Below are 5,835 nucleotides of genomic sequence, written 5' to 3'. Positions count from 1 at the left end.
TTTCTGAAAGTCTTGAACAATTCAAGCGTTTCAGACTTATGTCTCATCAAGTAGACATAACCGTGCCTACTGAAATCATCAGTAAACGATTACAAAGTACATATAATCTCCTCTAGCGGACGAGCTCATAGGACCGCATACATCATTATGTATGAGTTCTAGCAACTCTGTAGCCCATTCTCCTTTTCTAGAAAAAGGAGATTTTGTCCTCTTGCCCATCAAACAAGAATCGCATGATTCAATTGACTCATAATCAAAAGAATCAAGAAGTCCATCAGAATTAAGCCTCGCAATGCGTTTCTCGTTGATGTGGCCAAGTCGACAATACCAGAGATAGGTCGGGTTTAAGTCGTTCGGCTTAAACCGCTTGCTACTAACGTTATAGATCGACCTGTATCTAGATGGTTCATCTTCCAAAATATAAAGGCCATTAAACTGGTAACCCTTACCATAGAATAAATCGCCTCTATAAATGGACAGACATTTGTTCTCAATAACAAATCTGAAACTATCCGAATCTAAACATGAAATCGATATAATCTTTCTGCTGATGGCAGGTACAAAATAACAATCATGCAACTCCAATACAAGGCCAAAAGATAAAGTAAGATCGTAAGTGCTGACGGTCAATGCAGCAACTGTTGCTCCATTCCCGACACGGAGATCCACTTCTCCCTTCGCCAATTGTCTACTTCCCCGCAGTCCTTGCACATTTGCACAAATGTGCGAGGCATATCCGGTATCCAATACCCATGATGTAGAAGTACACAAGTTAGCCTCTATAATGAAGATACCGGAAGTTGAAGCTTCTGCAAGCTTCTTCTTCCTCTGATCTTCTAGGGGTCTGCAATTTCTATACCAATGCCCATCAACATGACAGAAATAACACTCTTCCTTCTTGGGTTTGGGATTAGGCTTAGTGACAACACTTGTAACTTTCCTCTTGCCCTTACCTTTGGAACGCTTCCTTTTGCTGGAACTCTTTCCAACAACCACCATATCATTCTTCCCTTGGCTTCCAGCTTTCTCTTGAAATGACACATTCAACTGATCAACCATCAATGAATTGTCCATGTCATCTAATTGCTCACGCAATTCCGAAGACATCTTTCTAAGCATCAAGCTGGACACGTCCAGATCATCATCGTCATGCTTCCAATAAGCATCAATGATCGATCCAGAAGCCATGGTCAAAGGCTTATCCTTCATAAGGATAGATCGCATGGTGAGATTAACCAGATTCCTGCAACAGATATGTACTATAGAAAAAGACAAACAAACAGACAGAAGATATGTAAGTCGCTTAGTACACATACTAACACAGACAATAGATGCAATATGTCAGGCTCCCACTAAGAAAAACACCCTCAATGAGTTTCTAAGTGAGCTAGGATCCATATTTCACATGCTTTTGAGCCAGCTAGGGCATGACGCTCAAAACCATGCTATTTAGGTAGACAACACTTTGCCAATCACATCCTATGTGATTCCTAGATGAGTATGGGATAGTGATACGCTATCACTGCATGTTCCTCATCCCATCCTTACCATCAGGTCCAAGTCCGACTTGATAATCCAATTCAAGCTCAACCATATTTGAGCTACGAGAATCACGATTTCTCCATACTGCCTCACCAAGATAGTCAGGTACGCTCAGCTAGGGCATGACCCGTAACCATGACGATCGAGGCCTTGACAGCTGCTCTACTAATGGGCGGTAATAGCTTGAGATTAAACATGAGAAAAAAGACAAAATTTCGGGTCTGTATCAATTGAAGAACTCGTTCGATCACGAAAGGGAGGAAGATTACCTCACCCTCTACACGTATCCACACCTCGGGATAGATTCCAACGATTGGAACTTTTCTGCTAGGACCCGAATCTGCTATTCGGTTTTGTGCTTCGAGGAAACGGTACTTCGATCACACTTCAAACCTCTTGGATCTCACCAAAAGTCCGTCAAAAGTGTTCTAAAGTCGGCCACTATTCATTAGGGTTTAATCTCTTTCTTATAAAGTGATTTAATCCTAATTTCGGTTTAATGTTCGAAAAATCCGAAGGCCGGAACGGTCGGTCCAGAAATACATTTGGACCGTCCGTTCTGCATCGGACGGTATGCTTCACGTGGACCATCCGTTCCAGACCTTATGGAACGGACAGTCCGTTTCGTCCGTTCCAGGCCCTTCCGTCTTCGTTTTTCTGTTGTTTTCTCGTTCGTTTTTGTCCTTCCCTGCGTGTGTGACCCTGTAGGCTCATTCAATATAGCAGTATAACCCGAAATCTCTATTTCGTGATATACAAATCATATGCGGTCTCTAGCAAGACACTATGACTACCTATCTAGAATAGAGTTTGTTCGTGATCTTATGAACGCCAGTGATGATTCCGGCTGATGATCCTTTTGTATCGCGATATCATATGTCGAACATAAGGCATGGACAAGCCACCTCATCTGATTCGACTGCTTTCTCGTTCACTGAGTTCGACTGTCTGAAATAGACGATGTTCGTCTATAGTGCGGCCATACATTTCTACAGTCTCGCTCACATGAGGGGCCCAGCGATATCTCTCTCTTTTACGAGAGGTACAAATCCCGTCTTGACTATCTACAATCCAGCACATGATTCGTTTTGTACCTGATACACGCCTTTATAGTCCTCCTGTTACGCATGACGTTTGACGTATTCAAAGCACGCAACTCCTCATGTTGGATTCCGTAGATATCTCAAGTCTTAGGATCCAATCATGGAACCACCATATGAGATTCAAGTCATGACGCTAGTCCATGTGATAATCTCATGCGGGTCAATCCGGTATTCCGTTCTCCAACGAATACCTATGATTGTGATCGTATCCAATACATATGATCATCTCTATGATCATCAATCACATATCATACTAGTCTTATTATATCATTATTCCCACAATGATATACGACTAGGAGTTTAGTATTGTTCATAACAATACATGGATTTCATAACATATTTAAGTATGCACAATACGTAGTGAAACAAACACTCATCCATAAACTAATAGAAAGTGTCAATACATCAAATGTATCTAAATAAAGCTCGCATAATAGTACATCATAGAGCACTAAACCAACACTCACCACATTGCGGGAATACCGGAAAGCTATCAGGTACACTCTAGATGATATCAAAAGTCTCAACCCTTCATTATACATGCATCGAATTCATCTGGAGGATGATTCCAAATCATCAATTGAACATCAACGCAGACTCAATCCATCGATGAAGGAAGTCGTCAAGAAAGAGGTATTAAAAGTTTTGGATGCAGGTATCATTTACCCTATATCCGACAGCCCTTGGGTTAGTCCGGTTCAAGTCGTCCCTAAGAAAGGCGGTATGACGGTGATAAAAAACGACAAGAATGAGATGATACCGACAAGAACTGTGACGGGCTGGCGTATGTGCATCGATTACAGGAAGTTAAGTGCGAACACTTGCAAAGATCACTTCCCTTTACCTTTCATTGATCAAATGCTTGAATGTCTTGCTCTTCATTCTTATTTCGGCTTTCTTGACGGTTACTCGGGATTCTTTCAAATCCCTATTCTATGATTAGGAGAAGACGACTTTCACTTGCCTTTACGGGTCCTTCGCTTATCGGCGCGTGCCATTTGGGCCTTGCAACGCCCCTGCTACTTTTCAACGATGCATGATGGCGATCTTCTTCGACATTATTGAAGATTCGATGGAAGTGTTCATGGACGATTTCCCTGTCTTTGGATCTTCCTTCGATGTTTGTCTGACAAATTTGCGATATCTACTCTCCAAGAAGGATGCTAAGCCACATCTTATCCGTTGGATACTGCTTCTTCAAGAGTTCGACCTTGAGATCCGGACAAGAAGGGGGGCCGAAAACGGAGTAGCTGATCATTTGTCACGCCTTGAACTTCCAGAGCAACTTCTCATTGATGACAATCTTCGAGATGAGCATGTCTTTGCCATCTCTACTCTTCCAGAGGCCTCGTGGTATGCTGACTATGTAAACTACCTGGTCAGACAAATTCTTCCACTTGATCTGGGTTACAATGCCAGGAAGAAATTTCTCCACGATGTCAGGGTCTATTTCGTCACTGCACTCCAGAAGGTGAGATTTTCAGTGTTATTTCCCATTGTCATTCTTCAGACTACGCAGGCCACTTTGTGACATCCAAAACCGCAGCCAAAATCCTTCAGGCCGGTTTCTACTAGCCCACTCTCTTCAAATATGCCCACAGGTTTGTCTCTTCATGTGACGCTTGCCAACGTACGGGTAATCATGAAATACCCCAACAATATATTCTTGAGGTAGAACCATTTCATGTCTCGGGTATAGATTTTATGGGACATTTCCCGTCTTCTTGTGGAAACTTTTACATTATGCTTGCAGTTGACTACATGACCAAATGGGTCGAAGTCCTGGCAAGTCCCACGAACGACAACAAGACCGTAGTGCACATGCTCAAACGAACGATCTTCCCACGATTCAGTGTCCCCCATGTCATCATCAGCGATGGCGGTTCGCATTTCATCAATCGCTCGATCAAAGCACTCCTGTTTAAATACGGTGTCAAGCGCAAGGTTATAACGACTTATCACCCTCAGACCAGTGGAATGGTAGAAGTTTCCAACCGCAAGATCAAATCCATACTCGAAAAGACTATGTCTAGATCCCGAAAAGATTGGTCTCTCAGGCTCGATGATGCCGTTTGGGCATATCGCACAACATTCAAAACCCCCATTGGCATGACACCATTCAAGCTCGTCTACGGCAAAGCATGTCATCTTTCCGTGGAATTGGAGCACAAAGCTTATTGGGCCATCACGCAATTGAACTACGATCTCAAATCTGCAGCCGGAAACGAGTTCTCTCACTCCATCACCTTGAGGAAATCCGTCTCGATGCGTATGAGAATGCAAAAATCTACAAAGAGCAGACGAAGAAATAGCATGACAAGCATATCCTCCAGCGTAACTTCCAAGTAAACGATCTTGTCCTTTTGTTTAACTCACGGTTGCGACTTTTTCCAGGAAAGTTGAAATCCCGATGCTCTGGTTCGTTCAAGATCAAATCCGTTTCACCAAGTGGTACAATCGAACTATGGGACCATTTTGGGGGTTCATTCAAAACTAACGCCCAACGCCTTAAGCTCTAAAATCCTGCATTCCCATCGGACAAGAGAGGAGCAATCGCCCTCTCCGACCCCGCAGAGTCATGAATCTTCGAAGGGTCTAGCTAACGACCTAAAATAAGCGCTTGTCGGGAGGTAACCCGACCCCGTATCCTTATTTTACATTAGTTCAATTTTGTTTCTCCTCTCTTCTTTTTTTTCTTTCTACATGCTCGCTGCTATATCTACTTTTGTGGTCCAATTTTGGCTATTTCAGGTCTCACGGGTTGCCGGACTATTCGCATTTCAAATTTGATCGAAATTCAGTACGGTCCGTGTTGCGTGCAACTCGTCCGTGTTTGCTTATGCTCAATTTTCCACAGAGATTCTGCACGGTCCGTGTTGTATTTCTACACATCCGCGCTGTGTTTGGTGCGATTTTAATAGACACTCTGCACGGTCCGTGTTGCATTCAACACGGTCGTGCTCGATTACGCAGATTTTTGACAGAGCATCAACATGACCCGTGTTCTACTTCAACACGGTCGTGTTCGATTCACGATTTTTGTTCGCAAGCCAGACACGGACCGTGTCGACGTTTTTTTCGCCTTTTTAAACTGTTTTTTGTAGGACTCGACTGTGTCATCTCCCTTCCCCGTCTCCCCTCATCGCCACCGACGTGTTCCGCCGTTGCGGCTGCTGTTGCCCGCCCCGCT

This window comes from Tarenaya hassleriana, unplaced genomic scaffold (genome assembly GCF_000463585.1).
Source record: "Tarenaya hassleriana unplaced genomic scaffold, ASM46358v1 Cleome156, whole genome shotgun sequence".
Taxonomy (NCBI): Eukaryota; Viridiplantae; Streptophyta; class Magnoliopsida; order Brassicales; family Cleomaceae; genus Tarenaya; species Tarenaya hassleriana.
The sequence above is the reverse complement of the archived record's forward strand: the minus strand, read 5'-3'. Positions refer to the sequence as shown.